Raw genomic sequence first — 17,773 nt, 5'->3', positions numbered from 1 at the left:
ACGTCGGTTCTCCCTGGAGACTTGATTGCGGTATCAGACTCTCTTCTCTCCTTTTCTGTCTAAAATATATGACCAAAGGGGAAAACTGACACCTCAGACAACGCCACCCGTAGTGCGTGGAGCAGTGGAATGCAGTGAAACTTCACTTTGTTGGCACGGTTGAGGGAAGGTGCTATTGGTATGCACAAAAGTCTGGCTGTTGAGGTGAATCGTATCGAGTAATGTTAGTGAGTGACGAATGTGCGAGAGGGAAACCTAATGTTCAAATCCGAAGGCGCCCGCTCGAGGTCCCGTAATAAAAGTGAGGTGCAGCTAATGCCCATTCAGTTAATGAACGTTGAACGCAGTGTGGATCGGCCAGTGCCACAGGGCGGTTTTCACTGAACTCTGTCGGCATCGACTCAATGGAGGTTCGCGAATGGCCATTTGAATTATATGGAATCTCAAGGGCCCTGAGAACACTCTCGCATTCACCACATGATGAAAACATAAGACATAGAAACTCGAAATCATACAAACATCTCTCTTTGATATAATGAAAAATTTTAGACCACATTGGCCAGTTCATAAACCGATTTTTATTCGTTGTTAGAATGACAGCTCCTCAGGACGTCCGGCGGTCAGAAGTAAACAAACCGACGCTGTTTCTGTTCGGCACGGCGTACCGTTGCATTTGTGCCGTTCTCGCCTATCAGCGTGCTTTGCGACAGCTGAGACCAAGAAGTTCCCCAGAAATGCTGCAGCGATAGTGGTTGTGCAAACTAGAAAGACTGTCATTGAACTGTGACAGCTTCGCCGGCGAAAAGTCAGTGCTTCTGAAACGAAGAGCGCATCGTTCATCGATGCCCATCCGCACTCCGCCATTGCTGTCTGTAGATTGTGCCGAACTGTGAAGCATTTGAATAGCTTTTTCCGAACAAAGTTTGAATTAAGAATAGGTCGCTTTATTCTGCTTTTTACGGTTGCTACCGCTAGCGCCATCTGTCGAATGGCATGCTTACTACTAAATGATCACTGAAATTCGCCTTTTGCTGTGGTGCATCTGGATGGCCCTCGAAAATTTCCATTGCCTTTGACTCAGTGGGCATTGAGATTACTCGCGTGACAGATGGTAGTCTAGCATGCGGTTAGTGTATTTGTTGCCGGCTGGTGGCTTTGCCCTGCTAATCGAAAGCTATACGGCCAAGAGTTATCCGGCAAGGTGCCAAATTTATATCCCTGGGAATCGCCTGTACGTGATGTCTGTAAACGCTACGTTCGCGATTACATTCGTTAGGTTTGGGTTGGCGTCGGGTTATTCCTCGCTGCTCAACCGCTGTTTCATGTCGTTGCAGCACCGCCATTCACCCATTTACGTATATACTTGGTAGCTGCAGCTTTCTGTGGAAGCGGGCGTCGTCAGTCCAACGGCCGCTCCAAATGATGGATACGGGAGCTGGCATAAATCAACCCGCATCCCGATCGGAGCTCCAAAAAGGAAATCGTCCGAGGTTAATGCTTCGGGTCGTGTCGGGGGAAGAAGGCGGCTCGCAGCGCGCGTCGTATAATCTGCGTGCTCGTTGCCGCGGCGAGCTAGCTAGGGCCCTCTGTGTTCTGTGTGTGTTCCCCGCGCGCAATTTGGTCGGCGGCTGATTGCGTCGTGACCGCATCGACCGTTACGACGCGCGACCCCTTCTCGAGCATTGCAGCCAGTTGTGCATCAAACCGTGCCATTACTGCACGCTAAGTAATAACCGTGCTGCCCGGGCTCAAGGGGGCAGCGAGGAAATAAACGGCCAGGGAAAATCGCACGCTTTGGCCGCAGAAAGCTACGCGAGCACCTACATTACGCCCCTGTGTACCGCGGACGACGCCGACAAAGTATCGCAGAGAAAAACGGAGCCCGTGCCGCCGCCATTGTGTGCCGGCAGCAGCCTCGCGATAATGGTGGCCGCGGAGAACAATCATAATTAAGGAGGAAGCTGCAGCCTGGGTGCCCCGCGAGATTTTTATTCGCGCTGATGATAACTCCCGAGATTGTGCGCCCCGTGTAGTTGACCGCGCTCCGGGAAGCGGGAATCTGGAACAGCCGCGCTCGAGTCCAGGGCGCCGTGCAGCGCGAGCTAGCTGGATGATGCAGAAGCGCGCGAAAATTGCGGAGAAACTGTCGGCCCGATTTCGGGAGCCGCTGTTGGTGGTTGGTGCTGCCGTTCTCGAGTCGCGCAATAACGCTTACGGTTAGTCTCGGGGAAAAGGTCGCTCGGGGGGTGAGAGTATAGGTGAGCGCGCGCGGTCGGTGCTAAGAATCGTCCCCGGGCTGTCTCCCCGGTAGGCACCACCGTGGAAACTTGTGGCGCCCGTCGTTCCTTCGTTGGCTGCATTGTTCCGAGGCATGCGAGAGGCACTTCGCAGCTAGCACTCATCTACGAGGCCGCCTTTGGGGGCGCGAATACAGCGGTAGACGGCCCCGGTGGAAGCTTGTGCAGTAACTGAGCGAAGGGATCGCTCTGTGGATGGAGGCGTGCTTCTGAGCTAAATTTGCGCTACCGGAAATGCCATATTGAGGGTATATTGAAATTGGCTTGCATCGATAGGTTACTATACGGTGTAACGTCTGAAAGACGTACTCAAAACTGGGATTCTGTAAGTTATAGGAAAAGCAAAGAAAAAAATTCGGCAGAGACACTTAACACTGCTAAGGTGTGAGAATTCGAAATCATTAAAGTGCCGAGTCATTATACGTTGCAGAATGACGGTTAGTAATGACTATGACTTCGAGTCACGACTTTTACAGGTCATAGTACGTTATGTTTCATCATTGGTAGTCAGACTGCACATGATCGCTTACATGTATCGTGAAATCGTACACCGGCGTTCTGACATCTTGCGAATTTCATGCCATAGACAACAGACACAGGCTTTTGTGCTTGTGGGTCATATAATGATTTCGTATTAAAAATAAAACAACTGCAGGTACCGCCACGACCGGCATTCTTCGCAGGCAAACTGCGCCGGCACCAAGAAAGTTTCTTTAAACGCGGATCCCTGAGGCTACGCTATGCACGGCTTATTCACCTTACACGGCGATCACGGAGTCTTCTTGTGGTCTTTACGTCGCGAGATTGAACTCAGTGACGAAAAAAAAAAAACTGTTCTATTTTTAAATACAATTTTCTCAGCGCTAAATGTGTCTTTTGCTGCTGGACAGAAGTCTGAATAGGTGGCAGGAGCGTACATAGTCGATTTTTACCAACCAGAAAAATCGGGTGGAACAGCGTTTAGCGTCCATTTTAACGACATGAACAGAGGAGGGAAGGCATGGCGTCAATGTAAGTCAGAATTATATATGCCTCTCTGCGACCTACCGGCCCCGTTCGAACCGTACAGCTTTACCATGTCTGAAATGATGCAGTCGTAGCTTCGTTCCCTGCGGTAAGACGCACACGGAGTACTTTTTCTGCGTACCATCAGCCTTGCCTTTCAGCGACCACAACTTTAAAGGGAAGCTGAACCGGTCTCTGAACATTCCACGAGATTCAAGGGTTGGAAGCCTGAGGGTGAACCACGGCACGTTTTCTTTTCGTTTTTATTATTTGCGCTGGCATTTTAAAACGGTGACGTAATCCCCAATTATAGTTTATGCTTCGCCTCACAGCGTCAGAGAAGTGCAGAGAAGCTCGGTGGTGACGTCACGGACGGTGAGATTTTCGTTGGCCGCCCCCAAGCAAAGCTCAGCGGGCTTTGCCTTCGGTGTCGTTGCTTTTCTTCCATCGAAGAAAGAATTCATCCTAGATGACGTCATTAGGCGCCTCCCACATGTCGCTACGCGCTGTGCAGAACCATGAAAGCCGTTGGGGCATTATTCGCCGATTACGTGACCACCTCAGATAACAGACGTTTTTTAGCATGCCGGAGACGTACTAGCGGAGCCGTGTACCGGTTAACCGGACCCCCTCCTGCGCATGCGCAGTGGCGTTATTGGGGTGAGGGGAAGCCACTGCGCATGCGCAGGAGGGGGTCCGGTTAACCGGTACACGGCTCCGCTAGTACGTCTCCGGCACGCTAAAAAGTCTAATATAGGGCAGGATGCCTTTATGTACGTGTAGGTTTCACGCATTCGATCATTTTAAGCTTGTCGAATTGTAAAGTCGCAATTCTCCGCCACTGGTATTCCTTCGTACTTAGCACTGAGCGTGACATGCTGGCTGCCATGGCATACTACGAATGGCCTCCTCAATTAGCCCCTAATTTCCTTGCTGAGTTAACGAGGTGTAGCAAATTCGGTCGCGCATAGGTGGCTTGCGTTGCGTTTGGTAGAAGGTAGCACAGGAGAAACAAAACGTTATGGCGGGGCCAGGTTCGGGAACACAGCTTCGGTTTTACCGCCCCCGTGTGCCTGCTCCTTCCACGGGCAATCTCGGCAGTGTCGTGACATTCACGTGGCCAGGGTTCGGCCACACGCCACGGCCGATTAGCCGCACTTAATCGGGGAGCCTCTCTCGTCGTGCGTCTGCTCTCACAAGCTCCGAATGACGCGCAACAGATGGAGCAGTCTATTGACGGCGCAAAAATCGGTCTCGCTGTTTTTCTGTTCCCTCAGTGATGCTGCCTCCAGTGCACGGCGGCGAACATTCGCAGAGGGCAAGAGAGGGAAAGGGTGAGGCCGCTGTGAGGGAGGGGGTCAGTGCCTCGTTGCCATAACGACGCCATTAAACGCGCTGTTTCTGCGCTCGCTCATGCGTTTCCCTTATAAAGTCGTAGCCTGGAACGACTCACGGCGCGAGCGCCTGCGTGTATACCCTGCCCGGCACACGTCCCGCGAGACAATGAACACGGCCGGCGCCGAAAAGAAAAGAAAAAAAAGAAGGAAAGACCAGCGACAGGTTATAGTTTTACATTCTGGTCTTGCATCTTTATTTAGCCCCACAGTTCCTGTGGCATCACGTTTGGTTGGAGGAATCCCCCCCACACACCCGTTGTGAGTCGTCTGCTTGCTATATAGCTACGCGAGCTGCCCTTTTTCCTGTCTGCTGTTCTCTCCGACATTTCGTTTGTCATTAACCGCCCATAACATCCGTTTATCCGTCATTTAGTTCTTTCTCAAGTATACCTATATCCTTCGCCGGCCTTCATCGTTGAGTGTGCTGCATCTTTTCCTCGCAGTTTCAATATTGCAGTGTACGTGCCCGTCAAGCTGCTTCTGAAGGCGCTGTCTGCGATGCAGCTGAGCCCACGTCGACGAGAACAGAGCGTGGTTTGTTCCCTCGGGTGATCTTCCTTTGCGTGACGCAGCTTTTGACGGTGTGGCTGCTGCGCCTTCTGTTTGCCGTTAACCCGGCTGGCATCTTTCTTGAGTCATCCGTTAAACCATCGCCAGCGCTCTCCAGTCCTTGTCGTATACTGCCACACCAGTATGCAGGAACTGCAGGCGCTGTCTTTTTATAGTTCCCGTCTCTATAAATGTTGGAGAGTTCTCTGGAATTCGCAGCCTTCTCTCGCCCTGTTGCGTCGGGCTCTACCGCGCTCCATATATGTGTCACGTTCGGCTGACGCAACTTGATAGCTGTTTTTATATGTATACGGCGCAGGATATGGTCCTCTCCTACTGCGTTTTCTGTTTATTTTATTCTGCTTTTTTTCAGTGTCGTTAGTCCCAGAGCGGCATCTTTTCGTCGCCTTCAGGCTTGCCGCACGCTTGCCTCCCTCGTCGCCTTCTACAGCATGGACACTGCTTGGCGGCCGTGGCAACAAAATTTCCAGTCGTTTTTTTTATTTTCTTTATTTCACTCTTCCCCGAGCGAGGCTGCACTGCAGATTACAAGCGGCTTCGCTTAGGTGAAGCCGCCTTTACGTCGCAAGCCCTGGACTGCAACAGCTTTCGGCGGGAGTGCGTGCTCATGGAGCCGCGCAACCCTGCCTGCATAGCGTGGGCTGGCGCGATTAAAAAAAAGAAAACAAAGACTGAAGCGGGAGACAGGGGAGGGCAACCTTTAGAGGTGCTGCGTGGCCGCAATAAACTTGCGTGCCAGCCGCTGTTGCACGTCGCTCGCAGGCCCCCCGGTGACCACCGGTGGTGTCGTTAACCTGCGCCTGTGGCGGCGCCGCCTGCGCAGACAATCAGCCCCGGCCTAAGGTGGGCAACGAACACGTCGAGCGGTCGGGAAAACAAACAGGCTGCAAAGAGGGGCGTCGTGCGGGTAACCCTCGGGAGACAGCGCGCGTAAACAAATGGGCTGTCAGTGCCCGCCGGGGACGTTGTGCCCCTGCCTGTGGGCTCTGCCGTCGCTCCAGGCGTCGCCACGGCGGGAACCTACGGTCGAGTGAAGTTTGGTGAAGTAAAAAAAAAATAGAGCCAGCGATTCAGGCAGGATGAACTCGCGCTGTTTGCTCTCACGTCGAGCTCGACACCAAGTTTTTGTCCTTCGCCTTGTTTCTCTTTTTTTAAACACTCGCCTCTCAAAGTGAAGCAGTCAGCTAATAATACGCCTACTCATTTACCGCTGTTGCTTAAAAGATGTGCGTCTTCTGAAATCCGGGTCCCTTTCCTCGATTTCTACCAGTCATCAAAAGGAGCACATTTTGCTGGGCTTGGCTAGGGCTTATATAGATTTCCACTTTTCACCGACTCCGCGTGAGCAGGAGAAATTAAGCTCGCAGTGCTATCTCATAAGCAGCGATTTCAGTTTCGCTCGTAACTGCCGCTATTTAACGAGCAAATGGTTCTTTCATACTGCACAGCTGAATGCCGTCGCACCCCTAACGCATTCGAAGGTTACAAGCCTTGCAGATATATTCTTCCCATAAGATCGAATCTGGCTGATCTGCAAGGCGCCATTATCTCCTGAACCACGTTGCACATTGCTCGACATTTCCGAGGGCGCTTCAGGTTCCTACGTGAACTTTGCGCGGTAATACCCCGCGGTTGCTGCGTGCTGGTCTTTGCTGTGGTCCGCCCTGCATGTGCATTCGAGGCTGAATTTTTGGCGGACAACAATAAAGCGGTTACAACTTGCGGCTACGCCTGTTTACTGTTAATGCGAGGAACGGAGGTCGAGAAATACGAGGATGCATAGCACGTATCTGGCGACCGACGACATTACAACAACATGACTGTTGTGCGGCACCGCCGCCTCTTGGGCCTGATGCGACGGAAGTAGTAGTGATCATGTCTAGCGTCTCCGGCTTGGTGCCGTGCCAGAGGAAACAGGTGTGAAATTGCAGGACGAACTTGAAGAGCTCTACGTACAGGAAGAGCTTTACGTAATAAATGTTGCAGCTTGTGGATATAGGACAAGAGAAAAATAATACTTGTCGGTGTAAATAGGGGCAATGCTCCCAACGTCCCCTCACCTCGTCCAGTTGAATTCACCGTCCTGGCACAACAGCGACCCTAGCATGGAGCTCCCGGGCTACGTTTCGGATCGCACCGGCGACCGTCCTCAGCCCGGCCGAGGAGCGCGACGCGCCGAGGTGTCCGGCCAGCCCCGCAGGGTTCCTTAACCCCTTCTTTTCAACTTCGGCGAGTCCTTGCAGCTGTTCACTTTTTTTTTTTTTCTCTCGTCTGTGATCGCTCTTGCGTTTCATCTTCTTGATCCCTGCTTCGTGTCGAGTCATCGGTCGCTCAGGGGGGCGACCTTTTCCTCCTTTGCGAACTTCTTTTTTTCTTTCCGCTCGCGTAATTCCTCGTGTCGCGGGTTAATTACTCTTCTTTTTGCCTCCCACTGAGCAGTTTAAGCTCGCTCGGCTGCGGCGCTGTTTTGAGAAATTTTCTCTCGGCGTCCATTCTTTTTTTCTTATTTCTTCTCTCTTTCTCCAACTGCGTTCATGTCGCTGGCTGTCGACGCGTGCGTTCAGCTGCTGCTCGGCGTCCCGTGGAGAGGACCCGAGATTGGTGTCCCCGTTGGGCGCGGCGGGGCCTTAATTGGTTCCCTGATAATCCGGCCCTGTTTTTGCTCCGGCTTTCTCTCCTGGCTTCCTCTCCTGCATGCCATCTATACATTCTCCCTCGCGCTGCTGGCACGCTCTCACCCTCTTAGGCAAACTCTGCGACCCCCCCCCCCCTTTTTTTTTCTGTTTGCACGCGCCTGTCTCTTGGTTCTGATTTCAGGAACGAAACTCTGCGGACAACCCCGTCTCCACATCTTTTCTCTCTTCTTTTTTTCTTCCTATTTGTAAACGCAGCATTTTTCCTTGAGAGCGGAATGGGTGGTACCTTTGCTTGTTCGGTATCACTGGCCCCTGCGAAAGGTATCGTGCGACTCGTTCCACGTGAAAGTGTTCTCTTGCGCAGAAGGTCCCTCCAGTCCCACCCACCCAGTATCTTGCGATAAGCAGGTGCTCTTCGGGGTTGAACCGTAACGCTAAATGGTGATCCGTCCTGTTCTCTCTTTGGAGTATTCAAACTGTGGCCCCAGCGCCTATGCTTTGCGTGTTTGACAGAGAGAAATCAGAAAACGTCTCAGCCGCTGTGATATATCGGTTTGCAGCCTTGTCCGGGCTTGCAACGACCAATTTTCGGCTAAAACGTAGCCGCATGTGCACACCTGCGTACGGTCTCACACGCTCCCAGGCGCATATGCAGGTATGCGGGGCAAGGCTCTCCTTCCGGTGCTTTTATGCATGATTTGATTTGATTTATTTGTTTTCTTTCCTAAACGGAAAGCAGTATCTGTGCGGAGTATCGAACGCATTTGTCTAGTAACGCGTTTTTCCTTTTTTCGTTTAGTAATTTTCCAATGGCTTACACTAAAGTAGCGTCGGTCTGTTTGCTAGCCTGGAGCCATTTTTACTGCATTTTTCAAAGAAACTTTTGCGCCCATAACTGTCCAGAGTGTGGCGCGTTGTGCTCGTTACAACGTTATGCACAAGGCGCCGTCTATAGGGAGACAGGGAGAGGTACGGATACAAGTAGCACATCTGCCCTTTAAGCGAATTATTATCTCCAACAGGTTTCGCCCCTCACGGCTGCGCGTGCGGGGGGCGCCATATTCGAGGTTTTCTTTATTCCATTACAGTTGGCCCGCATGCTAATACAGCACGTGCCGGTCGGCTCGTTAAACATTCAAGCGCGGACGTGCGGCCGGCGAGGAATAAGTGAATTATTATGTGGGCCGCCCGGCTTAATTCGATTTCGCGCTTCGCCATAAAACCTCAAACCGCCCGACGCCTCGGTGAACATTCGTCGTCCGGGAGGGGGGGCAAAATTAGGTCACGCTACCTCCGGCCGGAAAGCGAGTTCTTGGGAGTCATCATGCACTGCCCTCTGGCGCCCAACCTTGCGTTTCCTTCACTTTCCAGAGTTCGAACTTCATTAACGCACCGCCCGGGCGACGTTTATTCCGACGATGGTTTGCGGTTGTTTTATTTACTTTTAACTTGACCTGCTTCGAGGCGAAGCGGGCGAGAGCTTCGCGGCGACAAGAGCATTGTGTAAAATGTGCTGCCCCGCCCCGCCTCCTCCCCACCCCGCCCCTCGCAGCGGGTGACAGATGTTGTTGGCGCCTATAAAAGGAACGGAAACAAGAAAAGGGAGAGAGATGGGGGGGGGGGGGGGGGGGGCGATGTTTATCGCGCAGCAGGTATGCCGCAAGTATGAGGCAAAACCGTTACGGGCCCTCTGGTCTCGTCAAAATCACGGAAAACTAAATCTGTTTGCCTTTCACCTCGGAGACACGGTCCCCCTATAGGCTGATCTGTTCTTTTTTTTTTCCGTTTCCGATTGTGTACGGGGGCATAGATGAGATAGCAGCAGTAAAACAAAACAACAAAAAATTGCCTCACATTCGCTCTCGGTCACTGCCAACGGAAGACGGACAAGTGAATTAGGAACAGGCTTAAAGACGGGAAAGCAGAAAGGAAAAATATGCATGCGCCATTGGAGGGCTGTTGTCATGTCACGATCGCGCAGCGCGCGGCCGGGTGAATGCACGGGAGAAGACCTAACTCACGCAGTCTGCTGCTGATTTCGGTGATATAACGCATATCTGCTGGCGGAGATGGAGAGATGTCGAAGCCCTGCCTTACACGCGCGCGGCTGATTTCATGAATATATATTTCAGCGCGGGGTTTCGTGCGCTCCTATGTGGCTGCATTGAGGGTGAAGGGCACCCGCGTATTTCACGGCGGCGGCTGCTTGCGGAAGCCCACAATGCACCCTCGGGGAGGACTTCTTTTATCGGGAGACACATCGGCCGCGTTGTGGAGGGCCGGAAATCAGCGCCGCGTCAGTCCTAATGCGCCGCTGCTGCGTCTCCTGTACTCGCCGGCGCCTGTGATGTTTCCGGCCGCTACCGAAAGTTACCTCAATTAAGCCCAAACATCCCATTTTAAGGCAATTTTTTTTTTCACCAGATGCTCGACAAATTTGTCAATTTTGAAAAAGGGAGACGATTTCTGTTCTCAAAATATCCTGAAAGGTTGCAAAAATTATGTGCAAAATTGTGCAAAGTGCTGCTCGTAATAAATCAGCCGGCAGCTGTAGCATGCAGTCCGTGCTGCTTGGTGATTATGATGATGATGATGATTTTTTATGACGCAAGGGCATCTGTGGCCAAAGAGCGCCATGGCACAGGGTTCTTTCGTCTACTCAAGGCGGGGTCAACTACCCATTTCCCAGGCATTTCACCATAAAGAAGCCGAGCACCAGGCAGGGGAAAGCTTGTACTTGCTTGTGTACCCACTGTATCACCGGTGGGTACCTATTCTATCACCGGTGGGTACCAGGTGGCACTGGGGATCTAACCCCGCACCTACGGCATGCGAGGCGGATGCTCAAACGACTAGGCCACCGATGCTTGGGCTTGAGTGGTGCGCAGAAGCCTACCGAAAGAGACCGAAGCAGTCCGCCATGCAAGTCGGGGATGCTTTTCCTACTGTTGCCTCGTTTCGCAGGAGAACGATCTCTGCAGAACGATAGTGCGAGGCATATCGCACCTGCCCCTCCCCGCGCCTGGTGACCCGATCGGCAGATCGTGACTAGATGGCTTCCTCTTAGCGCCTGTGTCTCGCTTTTTTTTTTTTAATCTTTTTCCCCCGTCGTTCGATCGGCGGAGCATTTGATCCAGCCACGGTGCAGTACGGTACGCGCCGCCTCCGCTGGGGCTGGGAGTTCGACGAACCTGGGCCAAGCCAGATGTTAATTCGTACACGCTTCGTCTGGGCCCCGCACCCGGCCGGGGGGTGCCCGGCGATGCATTCGTGCCGACCGGAGCGTCCTGCGCTGCGGTCGGGGCCGCGTTCCGCTCAGTGCCTGTCTCTCTCGAGAGAGGCCTCACTCGGTCCCGGGTCTCTCTCTCACCGAGGGGGGACAGTCGTGAAGTCCGGCTCGGTCCGCCGCAGCACGCGCGACGCAGAAAATCGGAAATCGGACCGTTGTCACGCGGGCAACGTTGTGGCAAACGGAAGTTGGAAGGAAGCGCTTCTCTAGGCTGGAACCGCACGTATGCGCCTTGTGTCGGCTCGTCGCGGCGGGGAAGCCCGCGGTGGTTCCCGGCCCTTTGGGGCGGAAAACGCTCTCCAGAGGGCGAGGGAAACGAAGCGGCCTCCTCCATGGCGTGGCTATGCGTTCCAGGTATCGGCCGTCCGGCTTTGTGGGGAGGGGACTCGTGGCTCAGCACCGTATCGGTGCGCATTTTACAGAGCGTCCGCGATCTTTGCTCCGCACTGCGGGCAGGCCCCCGCCTCGCCCCGGACAAGGTGAAAGTGCAGTCGGCGGTAAAATCTTACGGGGTGCCCGATTATCGAAGAAATAGCGACTGCCCCGCACCCTCAGCAAGCAGCCTGCAATTTTGAGCGGTTCAGCGTTCACTTGTATGCGCGCCGCAGGTATTGCAGTCGTGAATGAGTCAGCATGTTTGCTCAGGATTCGCGGCCATTTAGACTTTGTGCGGAGCTGGTGTGCAGCGCATCTCTGGCGGACCCGGCGCGGTGGCTCAGTGGTTAGGGCGCTCGACTACTGATCCGGAGTACCCGGGTTCGAACCCGCCCGCGGCAGCCGCGTTTCGATGAAGGTGAAACGCAAAAGGCACCCGCGTGCTGTGCGATGCCAGTGCACGTTAAAGATCCCCAGGTGGTCTCTCTCCTACTTATTTCTTCTTTGACTTGCTCCTTTACCCGTTCCCTTACGGCGAAGTTGAGGTGTCCACTGATAAATTCGTGCCCCTTCCATTACTCGAAAAACATCTATCTCTAGCGCCGCTTGTATACGTATATTGCCCAAAGAAATGCCCAAAGCCCAAAGAAAAGCCCAAAGAAATGCACACGATGTGTGCCGCAGAGAGGATGCGTTCGCTGTGATATGCACAGGTCTGGAACAGTGTTGATGTTTCACCGCATCTCTCACCGCATAGATTTGCCTTCAAGAATGACACGCGTCACGTGTACTATTGCGGGCGCGACTGTGCTTTTGTGCTGCCATTGGCAGGCCGCCTTAGTGCCGTTAATGCCATCACAGCTAAGGAATGGTATTTTCTTCTCATTAGCGCTGCAAATCTCGTCAGCTACGTGCGAGGGCGTAGTCTTAATATGTAATATGCTTAATCTTCAGGTAATGCAAGCATTACGACATCGGAGACGAAATCCGAAAATCGTTGAGTTGGGAAAACTAGTCCGTTTGAACGCACGCATGGAACGCGACATGGGCAAGCAAGAATCCTTGTGTTAAGCGTCTCGTTCTCCGATGGCGTGCCCTGCAGAGGCAACCTCTTTCCCATCGGGGTCGTCCCGATATGGCCGCTATAAAAGCCCCATTAGCAGACCGAACGGAAAACAACGACGGAGCCCTGCAGTGTGGTTCGCCAGGGGTCTCCATCTGTGAGTGGTGCACCACTCGGGACGCGAGAGAGCCCTTCAGGCGCATCCGACCGCCTTAGCTTGGAGCCGCAGTTGGCGATCACTCCACCAGGGGGGCCACATGCATGATGCCACGAGCACTGGCTGGCGCCGAGGGGTTAAGTGGTTGGCGGGGCGGGATGGGGGAAGGCGGCCGGTGCCCGCGTTTATGCCCTCGGCTGATCTGCATAAGCTCTCTGCACGGGCCCTCTTCCTTCGTCGCTTTGTGCCCGTCGTGTCGAGCTGCGGGCAGGCGTCGCTGCTCGACCTTCGGCGGCTGCGCCGGTGTTGTCGTTGTTACTGGCTATTTATTGATAAAAAAAATAACAATGGAAGGAAACGATGTTGCTAGCCGGGGCACCTGCCGTCGAAACCTGAAGCACCTGAGCTGTGGCTAGCGGGAATGAAAGGACAGGGAGAGGGAAGGAAAGGGGGGAGCGATAGTGAGAAAGCAGAGGGATAGGGCGGCAATATACGCCATGTACAAACACAGGATATGGAATTAACTGCGCCAAACGCTGCACGAGCGGTTCGACGAGAGACCGATGACGCAGTTGAGGAATAGATGCGACAGGTTCAGTTCAGTTCAGATTAAACTTATTGTTTCAACCGCACCTCCCCCCCCCCCCCCTCACCTGCCCTCTCCGGCACCTCCGGGAGAGAAGTAGGGGGTAGGGGGTTTATTTACTACTAGACTAGCACTTAAATTTAAGTGATGCTGCAGCTGCCAGTTGGGTCAGTTCCTTTTGCACCCTGGCCGAAGTAATAGAAGGTGCAATTATGGACAGACATGTTAGAATAACATGGACCCCAGCGCATACTGGCGATCCAGGCAGTGAAACAGCAGACAGAATTGCTCGTCTGGTATTATCAAGACTAGCGCTCTACTGCGGTGGAGCAAGCAAGGTTTGGTAAACGATTTGCCACACTGGCTGCCTCGTGCCGCAGAGGCGAGCATTCCTGTCATTTCTTTTCCCGATTCGCAGTGTTCACCAAATAACACCGGACACTTCGTGTAGAACCGGGAATGGCTGTGGCTAGGAATATTCGCACAACTGTGCGTACCATAGGATCTCGTCCGGGGCTGTACGTGCTTGTATACATCCACAGCGATTGGTGGAGCTAGAGTGAAATAACGGCTGCTACGTGTTAGGTTCAACGGTCTGTCCCGAGCACACTTCTCTAGGAATGCATTCCTGTGGTGAATACCTATGTGGCTCCCCGGGTCCCTGCCGCGAAATGTGCAATGTGAGGAGAGGGAAGTACTAAGCGCTCCGAATCCCAAGTCTACGCTTTCGTTACAGAAGTTCTTTTGCAGAGAACGCAATCATTTGCCACACCAGGTCTGGGCGTCAGAGAATGTCCTCTGTCGGCCGCACCCTCAACAGTGAAAAAGCAAAGAACGGGTCCTGGGTGCTAGATATTGGATCTCGATGGCCGGTGGAGAGGGGGCGCCAGCATCGCTCAGTTTATACCGCGTGGAACCAGCCGTGTGGAGGAAGCTGCGCGCAGTTCCCCGGCAAATGCTGAAGTGCTCATTCGAGCCTACGAGGCTCCTTCCGCGAATCGCAGCCTCGTTCATTGTTCTGCAAATACAAGTTTCGGCCGAATGGAGAGGGAGACGTGCAAATGTGCAGGAGCAAAGCGAATGCGAGATGTGGGCAGAATGCGAGGAGAAAGGGGCCTTTCGACTGAACAAGCGCACAAGCAAGGATTATACGACTCGAGTGACAGCGAACAATGTGCTCTATCTCGTTCCCGGGAATGTTCCTTCTGCTTGTGCTCCCGCGCGAGCGCTTTTAATTCCCGGAGCCCGACACGCCGGTGCTCGGACCGACGTCTCCTCTTCGACGCCTCCGTGTTTAATCTGTCCGGCCGCTTCCTCCGCCGCCTCGCCCACGCCTGGCGTTCCATCGGAGCGATTGATTCCTCTCGTGCGGCGGATTTCTCGGCATTGCCCTTCGCGCTATACGTGTTCCTGCCGTCGACTGTTCAGCCTTTCTTTTCTGTTGAAACGGGGTGCCAGTGCCATGGCCCTACGTGGCATGGACACATGCGCGTAATGTGAGGGCTGTGCGGTGGCCCTGAGACCTTAAAGGGTCCATACTCGTTTGTTAATCAAGTTTTCCATCCATCCATATGTTGCTCAAACCAGCGCGCTGAGGGGGAGTGGAAGTCGCGCTTATTGTAACTATAGCAGGATCATACCCACCAATTCTGGACAAAAGCATTTTTGAGCGGGAAACATTGTATGAACGCAGTTTTTTCATATAATGTAATATTTCACTCGAACAACCAATATATACGCAGATCACCCGAATGCAGTGTTGAATTTTGTTTTCTACTGACATTTTCGCTATCGCCAAAAACACTCCCCGTTGGTTTTCTATAGAGGGGTCTTATTGTTTGATGCGATCGATGGAAACGCTTTAAAAGGAATATTTTGCTACATGCCAAAAGAATGGACCATTACCGACAATATATCCGTCAAGGTATCTTACAATTTTCCAGTTTTCAAAACTTTTATGCGAAATTGTTGTACATGACAACTTAGAAAAAAAAATCAGTTGCTAACACTAGGCCACGGTTCCTGGCGCAGTGTAGTAGTCCGCTGGCCAATCACAGTAGTAACCGAAATCAACTTTTTAGTGTTTCACTAGACTAAAAAAGCCAGGTGACAAAATTCTCGAGCTTATAATTTTTTTTCTTGCGACTATCTTCTTTTTTACGTAACAAGAAAAGTTTAAACAACGTACTACTTTGCTGTCGTCCATGGAGGAATTCTGTGTGGCGATCCTGACTCCTGAATGTTTGCGAAGCTTCAGTGGAGACTTAAATTTTGTCCGACTATAAAGCGGATCACCAGGGGAGGGAAATGTCTTGTCGCGCGAGTTGATGCTGTTCACAGAGTTAGCAAAGACGACGAATGTTTTTACATGGACAGCAGACGGCGGCAGCGTGACTGTGATGAGACGACAGCGCCCAGTGGTTAGCAGGTTTGCGCCCTGTCTCCCAACTTGCATATTTTGCTTGACAAACGGCCCCAGCTGAGCACGCCACGTCGTAATTAAAGCTGCTACAATTTTTTTAGTAATGGACAAAAGTGCTACGCGCGCAGGACAAGCGCAGACGCATCTACATATGAGCATTTTATCAAGACTAGTCGCTGGGACAGCTAAATCACTGTTGATGTAATGGAAAAGTGACGCCTAGTCATAATAATGCACTGTGTATACAACCTCATGCAGTTCCTATTCTGCGTAAGAATCAACTTTGGGGCTGTTTATAGCTTCAGTGATGCTTTTTGGCAAAACACCAAGTTCTTGCTGTGAAAATTGAATGTAGAATAGAACTATTCCTATCCGCGCCTCGACAGTCTATCGATGCAGGCTAATTTCAATTTGGAGCCGACGTCCCTTTAAAATCGGGCGGGAAAGCAGGTGTAATATCTGATCTTCTTCTGTCCGTGTTCCGCTTCAGTATTCGGTAGCTTCCACTGTGTGCATACATTCAACGCAGGGTAGTTCTAATCGCGAGCACGTTCATATATATCAGCCCCACGTACCCCTGCTTCTCCCCATCATCATCTTGACCGATCGTTGATGATGATCCCCTCGCCCGTCGCTGTCTCATCTTGCAGCGTTAGCTTTCCCCTCCAGCCTCCCCTCTCCGTCGTCCTCGCAATATTATTTGCCCTGCACTCTATACATCGGCGCACAGCGCGAAACGTGGGCTTCCAATTTCGATTTCCTCTTATCGCACAACGTCCCCTCCACTGCTCGCCTTGTTACCGAGTGCCGCGCTTAATTCCTTTCTCTTTTTGTGCCGTCTCGGTCACTTCCGGCCCGTTCCTCCCACTTTCACGTCAACGGTCCCTGATTGTCTCCCCAGCACCGCGTCGCCCGCTGTCTCACTGAGAGCGAGAAACAAACGGGAAAGAAAGCCACGACAGAGGCGAGAAGCGGAGGAGGACAAAGCGCGAATTAGGAAGTCTCGCGTGCTGCTCGAGGGCCACGCTCATGACCGGTTTCGACTGCCTTCTATATATATCAAGCTCATGCATGTGTAACGGCCCCCCCCCCCCCCCCCCCTCTTCTTCTTTCCGCTGTTGGTTTTTTTTTAAATCCAATTTCCGGCTATTGACAGTGTGGGAAGGAGCTGAGCATGTTCTGGCGGCCTCCTATAGCTATGATTCTTCGACGTAGGTGCTTAGTGTTATAATAGGGGGACCCTATCGGTCAGGGAAGCGGACAGGGGAATAGCTAGGCGTCCGTCCTCATGCACACAAAAATAACCAGAGGAGCATTATTGCTATCCCCATGTGCACTGGCTCCCCGCTGTTCCCCTGGGTTATTAGAGACCTTTAGAACAGGTTGACCCTATCGGTTAGGGACCCCTATTATTCGCATGCGCACCGGCGCCCCGATATTCACCTATCCTCCTAACAGATAGTGTCCCCCTATTTGATACCCCTGTCACACGAGCACCGCAAAGGCCTTTGAGAATCGGGTCCTTATATCCAAAGGCGTAAGGAGTGCAGCTACGCGGCACAAATGTTGCGCCTTCGCCGCTAAGGGCCTTGGCGCTCGTCAGAGACCATTGGAGCCCAAAGGCGCGGCCTTACAGAACTTACGATCGCAGTGCCATCCAACGTCAAAAATTTTAAAGCAATGAAAAAAATTAGATGCAACCAACAATGTTTGAAAACATCTTATAAAAATACGAAAGGTGTGTCTGGCTTTGCTTTTTGTACGGGTGTTTATATCTTATGCGCAGATTTTAAGTCAGAAAAGTGTTGCAGCAACTCCGAGTGGCCCTGCTGGCCAAGGCAGTACACAAAACCTGCTGCTGCTGATGAGAGTAGCTGTTGCAGTTCTTTTAAGGAAGCAGTTAGAATTTAAAAAAAAACGGCCTGAGCTAAACGAATGAACAGAATTCCCCACATTAATTTTAAAACACTCACTTC

The 17,773-nt window shown here is 52.4% G+C and overlaps 1 protein-coding gene across 5 annotated transcripts in view; it reads left to right on the top strand.

Moving 5' to 3' along the window:
• LOC144111213 (latrophilin Cirl-like) overlaps positions 1 to 17,773 on the top strand; it is a 378,723-nt gene that overhangs the window by 176,981 nt on the left and 183,969 nt on the right. The window lies entirely within an intron of this gene.

This window comes from Amblyomma americanum, chromosome 11 (assembly GCF_052857255.1).
Source record: "Amblyomma americanum isolate KBUSLIRL-KWMA chromosome 11, ASM5285725v1, whole genome shotgun sequence".
NCBI classification, from domain to species: Eukaryota; Metazoa; Arthropoda; class Arachnida; order Ixodida; family Ixodidae; genus Amblyomma; species Amblyomma americanum.
Note: the sequence above shows the minus strand (reverse complement) of the source record. Positions and strands in the feature narration are given on the sequence as shown.